This window comes from Lampris incognitus, chromosome 3 (genome assembly GCF_029633865.1).
Source record: "Lampris incognitus isolate fLamInc1 chromosome 3, fLamInc1.hap2, whole genome shotgun sequence".
In the NCBI taxonomy this organism is placed as follows: domain Eukaryota; kingdom Metazoa; phylum Chordata; class Actinopteri; order Lampriformes; family Lampridae; genus Lampris; species Lampris incognitus.
Window position 1 is genome coordinate 30,971,131 of NC_079213.1, and position 18,368 is coordinate 30,989,498.

The 18,368-nt window shown below is 46.6% G+C and overlaps 1 protein-coding gene across 2 annotated transcripts in view; it reads left to right on the top strand.

Moving 5' to 3' along the window:
• Positions 1-1,570: 1,570 nt before the first annotated feature.
• drd4-rs (dopamine receptor D4 related sequence) overlaps positions 1,571-18,368 on the top strand; it is a 31,358-nt gene continuing 14,560 nt past the window's right edge. The window contains exon 1 of one of the 2 annotated variants that reach the window (XM_056277480.1): positions 1,571-1,849. The gene's annotated coding sequence lies outside the window, so the exon portion shown is untranslated. Of the gene's footprint in view, positions 1,850-1,991; positions 2,107-18,368 lie in introns of those variants that run through there. The other variant, XM_056277479.1, reaches the window with a different exon arrangement.

Sequence of the window (18,368 nt, forward strand, 5' to 3'; positions counted from 1 at the left end):
CCTCTCTTCACCCGACTGTCCAAAAAATATGGCCACAGATCTGATGATACGACCACTATCAACAATCTTCGGCCTAAGGTGTTCTGGTACCAAGTACACTTATGTGTGAACATGGTGTTTGTGATGATCAATTTATGACTCACACAGAAGTCCAATAACAAGGCACCATTCGGGTTCCGATTGGGGAGGCCGTTCTCCCCAAACATGCCCCTCCAAGTTTCTCCATCATTGCCCATATGAGTGTTGAAGTCCCCCAGCAGAACTATAGAGTCCCCCAGGTGGAACCATATCCAGGACACCACCCAGAGACTCCAAGAAGGCCGGATACTCCAAACTGCTATTCGGTGCATCAGCACACACAACAGTCAGAGCCCCCCCCCAGCAACTCGCAGTTGTATAGAGGCGACCTTCTTATTGATGCCGGAAGTCGGCACGATCCGGTCCCCGCCTTTGCCTGGCACCCGGCCTGCATTGCACCCTACCCCAGCGCTCATCCCCACGGGTGGTGGGTCCACGTTGGGCGATGGAAGGTCGACTCCGCCCACTCTTAACACTAACCCTTGCTTGCACTTGTCACTCAAAGGTCAGCTCATTAATATTAATGAGAACCAGACCACTCCTTCACAGTTCTTCAGTTATGGATGAAGCTATAAAACACAAGATTATTAATTTAAAAATAAAGGATTGTTACTGAGTGTTTGATTTTGCCGTGTTCAAGGTTTTTAGAAAAGTTCCATCTGATTACTGATTTTGGTCTGAATGTAAGATATGACATCTTTAACTATGTAACCAGACATGATGGCAATAATCAAAAATTATATTTAGATTTTCTTGATTGATTGATTGGTTGATTGATTGATTTCTCTGCACTGGAGAACGCTAGTGTGTTTCTAGGACAGAGCAATGAACTTCGCGAAGGAAATGATGCAACCAAAACACGTCATAAATAGTGACATTACGCACACGATCACGCGCAAATTACGAGACGTTCATGTTGACCGTCCATGGTCGTTTTAGGTAGATCTTATCGTAACTTTTTTGTGCGATTGATCTAAAACTAATTTTAATGCAAATATATGCAATTTAGGAGAATTTAGGGAGCGGCAGGTCTGTATCTGTTTTTTCCCCACAAAGTTATTAAACATTGAAAATCCAAAATGGCCATAATGACCGTCCTGGTCGTTCTAGCGGACATACGCCTCGGCACGTTGTTTTTACCTCACCGTTCGGGCACTGGAGAGAAATATTTAATGAAAGCTATGGTTATTGTATGGGAGCGAGACGTGGAGAGTCGGTCCTGATGGAGGTGTTGTGATTGGACTGCAGCTGTGTGGCAGAAATGGGAGTGTGTGTCTGTGTGTGTGGGGGGGGGGCCTCCACGGCAGCTATCAACCAATCACACGGACTTACAATTAAGCGCGCGCGTGTGTGTGTCAGAGAGAGAGAGAAAGAGAGAGAGAGAGAAGGAGGGAGTCAGAGAGAGTTGTCGTTATCAGTCATGGCAAAACAACGAAGGAAGTAGAAATGCAGTGAGCAAAATAATGAGAGGGAATTTGGAAGCGAACGAATGGAAAAGAGGGAACTGGAAATAGGAGGGGGGAAACAGGAACGAAGGGTGGGCGAGCCAGAGAGTAAAAATAGAGCGGGAGAGGGTTTGAGAGAGAGAGAGAGAGAGAGAGGGTTAGAGAGAGAGGGGAGTTAGAGAGAGAGTGCAGCGGGGACTTTGTGGTTTTTTTACCCTCCCTGTTTCTGAATGTCTGCTGCCAGAGGAGCAGATGGTGGGCCAAATAACAGAGGTGAAGGCACCCGGGAAAGTTTCTTCCAGCGCAGTTCTGAATGGGTGCGCCAGGTAAGCTTGGCTGAGGGGAGCCGAACCTGACCGCACGTAAGAGAAACATTTCGCGTGCTGCCGGGCTACCAAGGGGAAAGCGCGCGGAGGCAGGTGGTCGGGGTGGGGTTGGGAGGGGGTGGGGGGGGCTGTTGTTTTCCGTGGACAGTTGTTTTGAGAGCAGTCCTGGAAGGATACCTGAGGAAGGACGGAGTTCGCTCTAAGAGTGGGAATCTGACATGGAGCGGGACAGATGAGGAGACCCGATCACTCCACGGGTGAGTGACTTTCTCTCAGTTCTTCGCACATTTCCGCAGGACTACGTTCGCGTTTTCGTAGTTTGTGACGATCCGACGCGCAAATATTCAATGAAACGCGGTCGGAGTGATTCATATACAACTCTCTAGAGCCAGCCCAGTTGCTGAAGCCACGAATCAGCCTGCTCATTCAAGATTATTTTAATTATCTTTTCCTTTTGTTTCATCGAAAGCTTTGTGATTTCCGTAAGGGCAATATCCTCCAATTTTCACTTGTGGATACATGATGGTCTCCATCAAGTTTCCTTAGAAATCCCCGCGCAGCAAAAAAAAAAAAAAATCCAAAAGAAGAACTGAAGTTGACATTGAAAACCAGGCTGCGTTTCGAGTGTTGCGTCTGATCTGGTCTAAACAGGCTACTGTGCGTAAGAGGTTTTCTCTGTGAAGTATGCATAAATTTAGCATAAATATTGTGCCGGGGATGAACGAGATGGCTCTGACCTCTTCCAACTAGTCGGAGGCTGGTAGAGGGGGGTTGCGGTGATAGTTTGAAAATGGAAAAAAAAGAAAGCCGCTTTATTTTGTCATTGTATGGTTACAAGGAAATTCGTCTTCTGCAGTTTTCCCATCCTGTTGTATAGGGAGCGGCGGACCAACTCCAGTTCTTCTCCCCACTGCCTTTCTCAGGGGCACAGGCAGGAGTATTAATCCTAACATGCATGTCTTTTTGATGTCTCTTCGTGTCTGTAACATCCACCGGGGTGGCCCAATGAGCTCTTGGCACAGAAATAATTTTTTAAAAAAAGAAGAAAAAACGCATGCTGCTATTCAGCCATGCAGACAAGGAGACTATTTGTAACACTGGAAAAACTGTTTATAACATCTAACCCCTGATGCTTGCAGATGCATTCTGCCCCGATGGGCACCTGCTACACGGGGACAAGGTCGTCGTCAAAACCCCTTTTCCTAAATGCCGTCCTGGCTTTGGCTCAACCAGACTCCCAAAACTGCCACTCTTGTAAGCAGATGTTGAACACAGCTGGTCCTGTAGCTTATTTCAAATTAATTTGGAAGACCCAGTTCCTCTCTCTCTCTCTCTCTCTCTCTCTCTCTCTCTCTCTCTCTCTCTCTCTCTCTCTCTCTCTCTCTCTCTCTCTCTCTCTCTCTCTCTCTCTCTCTCTCTCTCTCTCTCTCTCTCTCTCTCTCTCTCTCTCTCTCTCTCTCTCTCTCTCTCTCTCTCTCTCTCTCTCTCTCTCTCTCTCTCAGCTTCTACCCTGCACCACCCACCCCGGCCTGATGAGCTCTGGACTTGCTCCAAGACTGCCGTAATGATCTTGTCAGTTACCACGCGACCGCGCAGAGCGCCGGTGTATTGGAATATGGCGCAATGATGTAGGCTGGGTGGTCAGCGTGAACGCCAGGAAGCAAAACTAGACCGGTTGGCTTACAGCATCTGGATTTGTGTCAGCTTTAATAGGTCAAAAATGCAATAAACTGCTAATGAGCAAGAACAATAACACTAAATTCCTATTATTGCAAGACTATTATAGGTAATACTACATAATAGTAACTATCACTAACAGCAAAGACTGGGTTAGGTGAGGTGATGTAAACCTGTAGCATCAACACTTCCACCTTCATTTCAACTACAGCTTATACTCTGCCATACCCTACTTCCGCCCCCCCAAAAAAAAAAAAAAAAAAAACAAAAACCAGTCTTCCATATTCTGCCTTGCTCCTGCATAATTTAGTTCTGTAGGAAACCACGTGTGTCACATGCTCTGATTAGCTCCTCCACGACCATATGGGAAACCGTGCACAGGTCAGTTGCTATGGAGGACGAGCGCAGACGGGGGCTTAAAATGCCCACCCCTTCTCATTTCCAACAGTTCTAGATGATGAGCACTATTGTTTGAGAAGCGATGGGCGGTGTGCGCCTACACACGCCGGCATTTCTGGGCGGCTCTGTGGTGGATAATCCCCCCGGAGGCTCCTGAGCACGCTTGGTCCAGTTTCTCAACCTGCTACCGTTTAACTCCTATGACCGTCTTCTCCTCCACGACAGCCTGCTGCTTACAGCGTTGCACATGGGTAGTACAATGGGTCCCATTCGTTTTATTTTTAACAAAAAGTAAAATGTTGTTCATTTAATTGATGTTAGTAAAGCCTCTCTCGGGAGAAGCCATTTCACTCAGGCGTCATTATGGAAACGCTGCTGGGCAGTAAGTTCTTCACCAACAATACGACACCTCTATTGTCCTATTCTTTTTGTTTTCCCCAGAGTTTCCCCCCCTTTTCTCCCCAATTGTATCCGGCCAATTACCTCACTCTTCCGAGGCGTCCCGGTCTCTGCTCCACCCCCTCTGCCGTTCCGGGGAGGGCTGCAGACTACCACATGCCTCCTCCGATACATTTGGAGTCACCAGCCGCTTCTTTTCACTTGACAGTGAGGAGTTTCGCCGGAGAGATGTAGCGCGTGGGAGGATCACGCTATTCCCCCCAGTTCCCCCTTCCCCTCGAACAGGCGCCCCGACCGACCGACCAGAGGAGGCGCTTGTGCAGTGACCAGGACACATACCTACATCCGGCTTTCCACCCGCAGACACTGCCAATTGTGTCAGTAGGGACGCCCGACCAAGCCGGAGGTAACACGGGGATTCGAACCGACGATCCCCGTGTTGGTAGGCAACGGAATAGACCGCCAGACCTCCCGGACGCCCTATTGTCATATTCTTAACTGATTTGATGTCTTTATATACGTTATTAATCCCCGTGGGGAAATTATGCTTTGCATTTAACCCATCCTAGCTGTATAGCTAGGAGCAGTGGGCAGCCGCCGTGCAGCACCCGGGGACCAACTCCAGTTCGTCTTGCCATGCCTCGGTCAGGGCCACACACAGGAGTATTAACCCTAACGTGCATGCTTCTTTTGATGGAGTGGGAAACCGGGGCACGCGGAGAAAACCCACCGTAGACACGGGGAGAACATGCAAACTCCACACAGAGAACGACCTGGGATGGGATGACCCCCCCCCCCCCCAAGGTTGGACAACCCTGGGGTTCGAACCCAGCACCTTCTTGCTGTGAGGCGACAGCGCTAGCCACTGTGCCGCCCATAGATAGTGTGACAGAGTGCGCTGTCTCAATTATATGTGTGTCCGGTGTTACGATGCTTTACAAAGGAAATGAGAAATCTCAGGGACCAGCTCTTGCTGTTCCAGTCGCAGCTCCGATGAGACGCGACGATGTGTAAAGCTGTTTGTTTGTACGTGCGCAGCAAGTTGTCACCAAGGACTGAACGAGAATTTCGGACATAGTGCAACAGCAGCTGTGTCGGTGCAGAGGGCAGCAGTTTTGGGTAATGGTCACCCCGCCAGCACAGCACAGGGGGAAAATGTGCCATAAAGACAGCGTAAATCAATGATGGAGCACATAGATCAAAGAATTGACGGTGGTGGTCGAAGGAGTGAGAGAGAGGGGGGGGGCGACCATAATGCAAGTGGATATCAGAGAAAAATAAAGACCAAGGAGAATATTGGGTAACTACTTCAGAGTGAAGGCTTATACCACGGCTATGCAAATACCCCATTCACGCAGGTAGATTGTGTGCCGTGCAATGCCTGTGCCCATAGTGTGTGTGTGTGTGTGTTTGTGTGTATGTATATATACACTCACCGGCCACTTTATTAGGCACACCTGTCCAACTGCTCGTTAACGCAAATTTCTAATCAGCCAATCACATGGCAGCAACTCAATGCATTTAGTCATGTAGACATGGTCAAGACGATCTGCTGCAGTTCAAACCGAGCATCAGAATGGGGAAGAAAGGTGATTTAAGTGACTTTGAACGTGGCATGGTTGTTGGTGCCAGACGGGCTGGTCTGAGTATTTCAGAAACTGCTGATCTACTGGGATTTTCACGCACAACCATCTCTAGGGTTTACAGAGAATGGTCCGAAAAAGAGAAAATATCCAGTGAGCGGCAGTTCTGTGGGCGAAAATGCCTTGTTGATGCCAGAGGTCAGAGGAGAATGGCCAGACTGGTTCGAGCTGATAGAAAGGCAACAGTAACTCAAATAACCACTCATTACAACCGAGGTATGCAGAAGAGCATCTCTGAACGCACAACACATCGAACCTTGAGGCAGATGGGCTACAGCAGCAGAAGACCACACCGGGTGCCACTCCTGTCAGCTAAGAACAGGAAACCGAGGCTACAATTCGCACAGGCTCACCAAAATTGGACAATAGAAGATTGGAAAAACGTTGCCTGGTCTGATGAGTCTCGATTTCTGCTGCGACATCGGATGGTAGGGTCAGAATTTGGCGTCAACAACATGAAAGCATGGATCCATCCTGCCTTGTATCAACGGTTCAGGCTGGTGGTGGTGGTGTAATGGTGTGGGGGATATTTTCTTGGCACACTTTGGGCCCCTTAGTACCAATTGAGCATCGTGTCAACGCCACAGCCTACCTGAGTATTGTTGCTGACCATGTCCATCCCTTTATGACCACAGTGTTCCCATCTTCTGATGGCTACTTCCAGCAGGATAACGCGCCATGTCATAAAGCTCGAATGATCTCAGACTGGTTTCTTGAACATGACAATGAGTTCACTGTACTCAAATGGCCTCCACAGTCACCAGATCTCAATCCAATAGAGCACCTTTGGGATGTGGTGGACCGGGAGATTCGCATCATGGATGTGCAGCCGACAAATCTGCAGCAACTGCGTGATGCTATCATGTCAATATGGACCAAACTCTCTGAGGAATGTTTCCAGTACCTTGTTGAATCTATGCCACGAAGGATTAAGGCAGTTCTGAAGGCAAAAGGGGGTCCAACCCGGTACTAGCAAGGTGTACCTAATAAAGTGGCCAGTGAGTGTATATATATATAACTCACACACACACACACACACACACAAGCAATTCTTCATTTGAACAAGCAATTCTTCTTCATTTGAACTAATTGACATGACATTTCCAAAATATGACGCATCTTGCACTCACTGCAAGCTCACCAAGTCTCATATGCCATTTTGGAAGGTGTGAGACAGAATGTCTAAGGCACTCTGTAGGGTGTCACGTACCCCAGGACACAAAATACCAGTCAGCTCCATTCTTGTCTCATCTCCTTAAGTCACGTTTTGGCTAATTGACATTTAGATGACTGAGAGTCGTGGATGGAGAAGGCAAGGAGAGCTGTTGGCACATCCTGGCCGGCTACTGAGGACCAGTGATTCTCAGTGTGTGAATGATTTGATGAAATTACACCCTGGCACTTGTTCAAATATCATCGCTCCGTTTGCAGCCATGTGCCTCCAGTGGTTTTCCTGCGCCTCAGGTAGATTTCCCATGGAGAGAGTAGTTTGAGATACACTTGGTCAAGGTATCCACGGTTTCACGAGGGCTTCAGAGGGACTCACGTGCTGTGAAAGGAAACAAAGCTGAGCACATGGCAAAGAACGGTTTGGGCGGCATGGTGGTTAGCGCTGTCGCCTCACAGCAAGAAGGCCCTGGGTTCGAACCCCGGGGTTGTCCAACCTTGGGGGTCATCCCAGGTCATCCTCTGTGTGGAGTTTGCATGTTCTCCCCGTGTGTGCGGTGGGGTTTCTCCGGGTGCTCCGGTTTCCCCCACCATCAAAAAAGACATGCATGTTAGGGTGAGTACTCCTGTCTGTGGCCCTGACCGAGGCATGGCAAGACGACCTGGAGTTGGTCCCCGGGCGCTGCACGGCGGCTGCCCACTGCTCCTAGCTACACAGCTAGCATGGGTTAAATGCAGAGGAAGAATTTCCCTACGGGGCTCAATAAAGTATCTCAAAATAAAAAACAAAAAAACATTTCCTTTAATGGACACGCTACTAAGATGGAGCAATATCAGAGGTGTCGAGGGAAACTGACGACGCATTACTGCTTTCAGCCAAATGCACATGACAAGCGACATCAAACATCGGTGGTGTAGCTCCAACACAGAGCACTTCCACAACCTCAATGCGTGTACACACCCACCTGACCCCACCGTGTCCGCTTTTGGTTTCCTCTTCCCAACAGCTTCTCAGCCTGCCTGCTATTGTTGTCTCTAATGCCTCCCGGCATGCTCTGTGCTGTACCACTGATGGCGCCGTAAAGAGAAACATAATAAATCTCGGGGTGAGGGGGCATGTCACTTCATTATAGCTTGGTTTGACAGCTTGATTTGGTGGTCGTTTGTGTTTGCCCTCTGGAACTCATCCTTCATAGGTAACTGGGTAAATGAATCCCGCAGCAGGCTCCAGTTGGTATTTGTTCCCTACTTTTTTTGTACCTGCAGTGAGTGGGCAGTCATTTAATATGGCCTGGACTTCTTAACTAATTTAAATAATTCAAATAAATACAGACACACATAACCCAAAGCAAAGAGAGAGGACAAAACTAAAGTGGAGCAGCTATTCCAGGATAATGACGCAAGGGAGGCGTGGTATGGACTAGAAACAATGGTTGGCCTGAACTCACAGCGGACCACCTCTGCACAAACAGCATAGCTTGCCAATGACTTAAATTGCTTTTTTTTTGCACGATATGAGACTGACAGACCACATCCCAGTTCAAGCCCAATGGCAGACTGGAGAGAGGGTGGCACACCAGCATGTGCAACATCGGAGGAAGTGCGGTGCACCCTCCCCCAGATAGATACCAGGAAATCCACCGATCCTGATGGAATGGATGGGAATACGCTTCAGAAGTGCTGTGAGCGGTTAAGCCCTGTATTCATGAAACTCTTTCACGGATCACTGGACACACAAATAATTCTGAGGTCATGGAAAATGACTGAATTAATCCCAAATCCTTGTGAATTAAATGATTTTTGACCAGTAAGTGGTTATGAAATGTTTTGAGCGAATTGTTTTGAGGCTGATTCAGCCTTGAGTTTGGATGAGTATGCTGAATCAGTCACTGGCTATGTTAGATTGTGTGGATAACTGTATCCCAGTACGGCCTATTAGCTTCTACCTCAACCAGAAGCCCCGGATTAACAGCGACATTCGCGTCAAGTTTAGGGAGCATGCCACTGCTTTTAAATCTGGGGACAAGGAATGCTCCAAAAAAAAAAAAAAAAGGTCCACGTATGACTTATGGGGAGCCATCAAAGCCGCTAAAAGACAGTACAGGTGCAAACTAGAAAATTACTACAGTGGCTGTGACTCGTGGCACATGTGGAGGGGGCTGCAGGCGATTATGGACTATCTAAACCCAGTGTTGCTATCAACACCTCTGCCTCTCTCTCCCGGCCAAGCTCAGCAACTTCTATGCCCACTTTGAAGCTCACAACGTAGACCCAGTGACAGCAGCACAGTGCCCACCCCCTGAAGTCGAGCTACAGGTGACAGAGGCTGATTTGTGTAAAAAGGGTTCTGGCTCAGTCAGCATCCCTTCCCGTGTCCTCAGTTACACTCAGCTATCTCAGGTTTTTACTGACATTTTTCACCTGTCCCTGTCAGTGTGTGTGGTTCCACTGTGTTTGGAAATTGTCAAGTGTCTGGAAAGATTGGTAATATCATATATAAAGTGCAACGTTCCTGCTACCCCTGACCCATTACAGTTTGCCTACTGTTCCAATACATCTGTAGATGATGCTATCTCGGCAGCACGGTGGCACAGCGGTTGGCGCAGTCGCCTCACAGCAAGAAGGTTCTGGGTTCGAGCCCCGGGGTAGTCCAACCTTGGTGGGTCATTCTGGGTCGTCCTCTGTGGAGTTTGCATGCAAAGACATGTAGGTCAGGTGAACTGGCCACAATAAAGTGTCCCTAGGTGTAAGTGTGTGTGTGTGTGTGTGTGTGTGTGTGTGTGTGTGTGTGTGTGTGTGTGTGTGTGTGTGTGATGGTCCTGCATCCTGTCCAGGGTGTCTCCCCGCTTGCCGCCCAATGACTGCTGGGATAGGCTCCAGCATCCCCGCGACTCTGAGAGCAGGATAAGCGGTTTGGATAATGGATGGATGGATGATGCTATCTCACGTGCTCTGCATACTGCTTTAGTACACCTTGAGAAGAAAAATACCTATGTCAGAATGTTATCTATTGATTACAGCTCTGCTTTTAATACAGCTGTACCATCCAAACTGGTGTTGAAACTCGGAGGTATAGGTCTGAGCATCTCTATCTGTAATTGGCAATGTGATTTCCTGACAGGCAGGCCCCAGACTATGAGAATAGGTAAAACATACTCATCCACATTAGTTCTTAGGACCGGCGTACCTCAGGGCTGCTGTCTCAGTCCCCTATTATACAGTCTGTTTACACATGACTGTGTTGCCAAATATGACAACAACAGCATCATTACATTCTCAGATGACACCACAGTGATTGAACTAATAAGCAACATTGATGAGAGGGCCTAGAGGAGGGAAGTGGATGATTTAACCATATGGTGCCATGATAACCTCTCTCTAAATATCAATAAGACAAAATAAATAATTGTTAACTTTAGATTCCTATTTCCATCAATGGTTGATTTGTTGAATTTGTGAACAGTTTTAGATTTCTCGGTTTACACATCACAGACACCCTCATATGGTCTCTCAACACCAATTTCATCCTCAAGAAGGCACAGCAGAGACTGTATTTTCTGATTCTGAATCTGCATTTTCTGAGACATCTCAAGAGTTTTGGTATGAGTACTAAACTTTTTATAAGCAGCTGGATAGCTCAGTAGGTAAGAACACTGGATTTCTCACCGGAGGTCTGAGGTTCAAACCTCATTGGGGATGAGTCTCCAGTAAGAGTCTGTGTTTTAGACTCCTGATGGTATACAAGTCAACTACCTCTCAGATGTATGTTGCTTTGGATGAAAGCGTCTCATAAATTGAATTTGATTAAATTTTATTGCAGTACCATCAAGAGTGTCTTGACAGCGTGGTTTGGCAACCTGACAGCTCAGGCCTGCAGACTGCTTCAAAGGACAGTAAAGACAGCAGCATAAATCACTGGCATGAAACTGCCACAACTTCATAATATTTACACCACTCACTGCAGAAAGAAAGGCCAAAACATCATTAAGGACACCAGCCACCCCACTCATGTTCTGTTCTCGCTCCTTCCATCTAAAAAACGTTGCCGGCGCATGAAATCACACGCCACCCGTCTCGGTAATAGTTTCTTCCCACAGTCAGGTTGCCGAACAGCTGATGCACTCATATGCACCTCACATTGTTGTTATCGTGCACTGTATACATTGTGTGTATAATGTAGGAATTCACTATTTACATAGTCTGGGGTTTTTTTTGGGGGGGGGTGGAGTGTCCTTGTGTTTGTCCTTGTGTCCCATGTGTAAAGGCAGAGACAGGGAGAGCACAAGAATTTCATTGTATTCTAAATACATATGATAAAGTTTGAACTTATATTCAGTGTTGGGAGGGAGCATTGTCTGTACAAAACAAGAACAAACTGGACAACTTAACAACTTCCAGTGGCGCTGCTCTGTAGGCAACCCGCACAACTGTGCTGCTATATAAACTGTGTTTTAATCATGACTGAGCGATTAATATGCCCTTGTTTCATTTCTGTTTTGGTATTAATGTTATGCAACACTGCAAAATGGCGAGTTTATGGAGATTTCCCTGCTCAGGACTGATTTTGCTGCTTTTCCCAGTAAGCCATGGTCAAACAACAACATTCCACTGAAACAACCAGGAAACACATGTTTACGACAGGGAAACGCTCATCACTGCGAACCTCCAGTGGGACAAGAATCCAGTTTTTGGCTGACCTGCTCGAGGAACTACAAAGACTGTGGAGGTGCCGATGATGAGACAACCAGTTCGAGAACGGGGAAAGGCCGCGGAGACAATGGCAGAGGGGCAAATGAGGGGGAGTAAGACAGAGGCTCAGAAGAAGAGGGAATAGGCCACCCTTGCCATGGATGATCCTGTGTAATGCGCGCTCCCTGAGGAATAAGATGGACAAAACCAAACTTTACACCAGAGCCTGCTACAAGTACCGTGAGTCACGTATCATGGTTTTTACAGAAACTTGGCTGCATCAGGACATACTAGCTACCTCACTCATTGAGTTGGATGGATTTTCCCTGACATGTTCTAATAGGAGTTCTGAGTCGGGTAGGACAAGGTAGACTGTGTGTTTTATTAATAACAATTGGTGTAGGCAATACACCACACGAGACACTGTCTGTATCCCAGACATTGAGCTGTTATGCTCGAGTCTCAGGTCATTCTTTCTTCCGAGGGAGTTTGGGAACATTGTGATTTGTGCTGTCTATGCGCTCCCAAGTGAAAGCGCAGGGAGACCTGCGGCCCAGGTGACGGACTGTGCACATAGACAGTTGCAACATACAACAGACGCTCCCATGCTTATTTTGGGGGATTACAACCGTTGTAAACTTGAAATGTCTTTACCTGGGTTTGAACAGTTTATGAACTGCGTGCCGTGTGCATCTTCCCCCGATCCACCTCTACTGAAATTTCATCTCCTTATTTCCGGCCTCGGCTCGGCACTAAATTGTGCACGGCCTGTCAGGCACTCGTGGATCCCAGTCCGTTTATAAACAAACATAATATCATGTTAATCATGTTGTGTATTGCTTATTACTAATGCAATACAAGTTGGATTTAGCGCCGTGACGCCGTCAGCACAGGCCGCTGATATACGCTATTTTTTCATTTGCCAGAACGTCTCATAATGACAAATGCCGGTTCAGCCAGTTTACATAAAATCAAACTGATTTAAGCTTGTACACCGGACTGGACCAGCTAAACCAACCCCTCTCTACTGGCTGTAGTGAATGATGGAAACTTCAGCCTCCAAGAGACCATGCTGTGACAAGGTCTAACCTCCTGATGTACCTTTGGCCTTTTCCATCTCCAACTGTATGTGGCTGAATGAACTATTTGCATCCTTTCTGTGGCCTGCAACTCCTTCCTCTTTTTATTCAACTCTAGAAGAGTCCTACTCAACTTAAGAAACCATGTAACTGCAATCTTAGGTCTCCGCCAATCTAAGAAGTAAGCAATGAGTTGGTCTATAGCATTAGGAGAGTCCTTGATGATGATTGCATTTACTGTGACATCTTTCTTGACTTCTGGATTGTCACCCGTAATAGTGGCTTCTGTTGTATATGCAGGCCAACATTTCTCTGGCTTAGAGAGAGACTTTGGGCCCTTAATCCATCTGCCACCATTCAGCAAGTCTTCAACTTTCATACCTCTAGATAAATAATCAGCAGGGTTTTCCTACCTCCATTGGGAGATATGAGTTGCATCTCTAATAGCCGATACCCTATTTACCACAAATGTATGAAAGCGTTTGTCCTCATTTTTTATGTACTTAAGCACTGAAGTGCTATCTGTCCAGAATGTTGACTGATCCAATGGAAGCTGATCCACCTGAACAGCAAGAACAACAGCTGTCAGCTTCAGACAGGGAATGGTTGTCTACTTTAGGGGGGTGACTCTTGCTTTTCCATGCAGGAAGGAGACATGGACACTGCTCCTGTTGTTTTGCATCCGGGTGTAGGTAACAGTGCCAAATACATCTTTACTAGCATTAGAAAAGTGATGCAGTTATGCAAGAGTGTGCTGTGCAAAGTCTTTGGGCTTAATGCATCTCTTCATTCTGAATAACGCCATCCTTTCCAGGTCTTCCAGCCATCTTGTCCATTGGTGTCTAATGTCTTTGGGTATTTTTTCGTCCCATCCACAACTTCTCCTACAGAGCGCTTGCAACATGACTTTGGCAGGCAATGTAATTGGTGCAAAAAAACCAAAGGGATTGTAAACTGAACTGATTATAGACAACATTTGTCGCCTAGTATGAGGTTTTTCCTTCACCGCCATCTTGAATTTAAATGAGTCCATCTCCACACACCGCTGTTGCCCAAAGGCTCTCTCAACTGGAAGCTCTTCTCTATCCAGGTCCAACTCCTTCAAGTCCTTAGCCTTGTGCTCCTCTGCAACAGTTTGCAGCACTGTCCAGCTGTTACTGATCCAATTTGTCAGATTGAAGCCTCCTCCCTGTCAAATATCTGTGACAGCCTAGACCACAGGAACTGCTTCCTCTTCTGATGGCAGATTTACTTTCACTGAAGTCATGATTGTATTGGACGTTCAGTATTTCCGCCAGCTTGTATATGAAGATCCTATTGACAGCAGCCACATGAAGCCCTGTCTTAGCCTTATCGTTATCTTCTGTGGAATTTGATGTGACCCTTGATGCTTTCTTGTATTGTTCAATGTCTCTGCTGGCTCTACTTTTGGTAGTGATATGAAGCACATTGGGATGATTTTGACCACAAACCTTGCAAGTTAAGTGCCTGTTGCAATACTTGCTTATGTGTCCAATACACAGGCAGCCAAAACAAATCCCTTTCTCCTTTAGAAAGATAATTTTGTCCCGATACTTCTTCCCTTTCAGCTGCAAAGACTCTTCCAAAGAGTGATCCCAAGAGTAGCGCGCGCACACACACACACACACACACACACACACACACACACACACACACACACACACACACACACACACACACACACGGTTAGACTTCTCCATGGAATTATGCCTTGTTCTATTGGGCTGTGCCCTCTGTGCCCGTTGGTCTTTACACAGTACTGGAAAAGTATACTACTTTGTGGCAATGCGCTCCTTGCTAAGGGTTCATATGACTTTGCTGCTAGGATGACCGTTTGGGAAGTTGTTTTTTGTCCAATATTCTTTGCCGGATAGGTATTCATCCCATTTGATGATGCTAGTGAGTCACAGACAATCTTAGGCAGCTTGTAAAACAGCTAATTTAGTAGCGGATGCAGCTATTTTAGCACCCAGGTCAAGGTGCTCCCTTTTTCTTCTCAACTGTTCCTCCTGTGCCTTCAGAGCATGCTTTTCCTTTAAGGCTGAGCAGGAAGTGCAGCTTTCTCTGCCTCTGCTCTAACGCATTCAGACAATGTAGCTCTAATACTGTTATTACTGCATGTACTCTTTCTATTAGAAAGACATTTGATATGTTGTCTTCAGGGTTAGGGTTATCATCAATCACATCACCGTACCCGTCATTGTAATCAGTATTTGTCAACCATTGTTTCACATCAGTAACGAAACCCTCCTCTTCAGCAATTTTTGCTCCAAACCATGTTTTGTTGATCCCTTTCCTAAGTGGGCATTAAAGACAACAGAACCATGCATGTTGTTTTTGCATTCCCACACAGTTTGACCAGTTTTGCAAGTGCACACTGCACCTCTGCTACATTCCTATTTTGTACAAGCCCTTGCATCATTTTCCTTAGATTTCTAGCCTTCTTTAAGTTATATTTCCTTTTATTTTGTAGCTTTTCTAACTTTTCAACAAGTGCTTTGTAAATCATTTTTAAGAACCATTTTACCTTTTACAGATTTTGTTTCTTCAACATTGCTCTCTTCATTAGACCCAGTCATGGCAACTTCAGCCGCAGCAAGCTTGCCCGAAACCGATTCAACACCGTCCATATTGTCCTCATTTATCCTTTTAACGATCCACAATAAACACAGGTAATACCTGTAAAGTTTTGAAATAATAACTCAAATACCATGAAGCTGCGTTTGGGAATCTTTAGTGAAACATTTGTATAACAACAACGATACATCTGCTGGTGTATCTCCTAGCCATGGCATACTAACGATCCTCTCTTACTCTCCTACTTCCGGGTTTAACACTTAACTTAGAGCGCCCCCTAGAGCGTCCCCTTGTGACCAGAATAAACATTAAAACTAAGACCAGAAACATTACTAAACATGTTACAAAGCATGGACATTACAACCCTCATTTCCTTACATTTTTTTAAACAATAACTATTAACCAGTCCAACTCAAACTTTCTCTTGCATTATACCTTTTAGTCAGTTCACTTTAAAGTCAGTGAGGTATGACGGGGGTCTTCTGTTTATCCTGACTGGGTATCTCTGAACAGGTGACTGTGACCCAGCGGGGTTAGGGGCTAAGGGCTCTGGGATTTGTTCAGGGTGGATTTCGGTCCAGTCCATGCCTTTCAAACCACATTGCTGAGAGTGGTGATTTTCAACCACCGGGAGGATCTTGAAGTGGGATGAGTTTCTGGTGATGACATGGTCATTCTGTTTGGCTGTCACCATGGAGCCTTCGATGGCGATGACCTTGTATGGGCGGGGATTGTAAGCAGAGTATAGCTTCCCTTCCTTATTTTGACAACACAGGACCCTGTCGCCTACTTTCACAGCCAAAGGAGCAGCATGGCGCATGCTGTCAGCATTGTGTTTCATCCTGTTCTTTGCCACTGCATCTGCTTGTCGTAGCTTTGCATCAGCCTGAGACTGGAAGGGAAGAGGAGATTCAGGCAGCTTAATTCCGAGGAGCCTACCGAACAGCACATCTGCAGGCGCCATTGAGCAGTGAGGCGTGGCACGGTAGTTGTGGAGGAATGCGTACAGAGTCTGTTTCCATGGGCGACCTTCAATGTGGGCAGCACATATGGTCTTTTCAAGGGAAGGCATGAAGCGTTCAGCCTCGGCATTGGCCTGAGGCAACATCGGAGTTATCTTCCTATGCCTGAAACCCAAGTATGTAGTGAAGTCTGCATATTCCGAGCTTTGGAAGGGTGGGTCGTTGTCAGTTTTGACCTCCAGTGGAATTTCCAGTGTAGATAATATTTTGTCGAGTTTAGGGATCGTGGCTCTGGCTGACGTGGACTGCAGAATCTCTACCTCTGGATACCTGGAGTATTCATTGATGATCACCAAAAGGTAATCACCAGAAGGGAATGGACCACAGAAGTCCACACCAACTTTTTCCCATGGTGACGATGGTAGCTCAGACATGCAGAGAGGTTCTTGCGTATGATTAGGCACAACAGCCTGGCATGGGATGCAGCTAGCTATCATGGTTTTTACTTGTCTGTCAATGCCAGGGAACAAGACTTTCTCTCTGATCAACTTCTTAGTTTTGACCACCCCCTGATGGCCTTTGTGTGCCAGTGACAAAGCCCTGATTTGTAACGAATGAGAGACAACGATCCTCGTGCCTCGTAGCACAGTGTCATCCGTAGCAGTCACAGTTAGTTCATCTTTGATTTTCTTGAATGACACTGGAGCAGCAAAATCCACTCCGTCAGCAACATGTTGTTTTTCGGACAGTGACTCCCATGAGCCTTCTTTGATGAGTCGAATGACTTCGCACAGAGTGGGGTCAGTTTTGGTCGCCTCTTGAATTTCACTCAGTGTCATTGTCTTAGGGACAGTATTTGCTGTAACAAAGTTGACATATTCTTCCGCTTGTCTTTCATTGTCTGAAATGTCATGAGAGATATGTGATACTCGTGCAGGGGGGGCGTGACATATAGTCTGCCGGGTTGTCCTTACCAGACTTGTAGCGGACTGGGTAGTTGTAAGGCTGCAGACGTAGACTCCAGCGTTCTATACGAGCAGATGGCTTGGATTTGGGGTTGTTGAAAATCCATTCCAACGGTTTGTGATCACTGATAAGTGTAAAGGGTGCTCCGTAAAGGTATATGTGAAAATGTTCACAGCCCCACACAATCGCAAGTGCTTCCCGTTCTGTTTGTAAGTATTTTTGTTCAATGGGGGACAGTGCTCTACTTGCATAGCTTATCACTCTAGCTGGTTCATTTGGGCCATTCCTTTGTGCCAACACAGCCCCAAGACCTACTGGACTTGCGTCAACTACCAGTTCAGTTAGTCTGAGTGGGTCAAAGTAAGTCATTACCGCATCACTTGTTAGACTTCGTTTCACCTCATCAAGAGACCTCTGGTGCTTTTCCGCCCAGGTCCAACTAACAGTCTTTTTTTTTGTAAGTTCTCTCAGAGGTTGGGTTATTGTGGCAAAATCCTTGATGAAACGGGCACTGTAATTTGCCATGCCCAGAGGACTGCGGACCTCACTGGCATTAGTCGGAGCAGCAGCGTCGTGAAGTGTCTGAACCTTCTTGGGACCGGAAGAGAATCCTCCATCTGAGAATGTGTATCCAAAGAAGTCCAGAGTGGTTTGTGCATATGAGCACTTGGCCTTGTTGAGAGTTAGGTTCTTCTCCCTCAGTCTCTGAAACGTTTTTCCAAGAGCTTGGTCATGGGCAGCTCTTGTTTTCCAAACACTAATATGTCATCACTTAGGTTGATTACTCCTGGGATGCCATCCAGGACTTGTTGAACGGCATTTTGGAACACCTCTGCAGCCGATGAATCTCCAACGCTCAGTCTTTTGTAGCGTCGCAGCCCGACATGGGTGGAGAATGTTGTGATATATCGAGAGAATGGCTCTAGTTCTAGCTGATGAT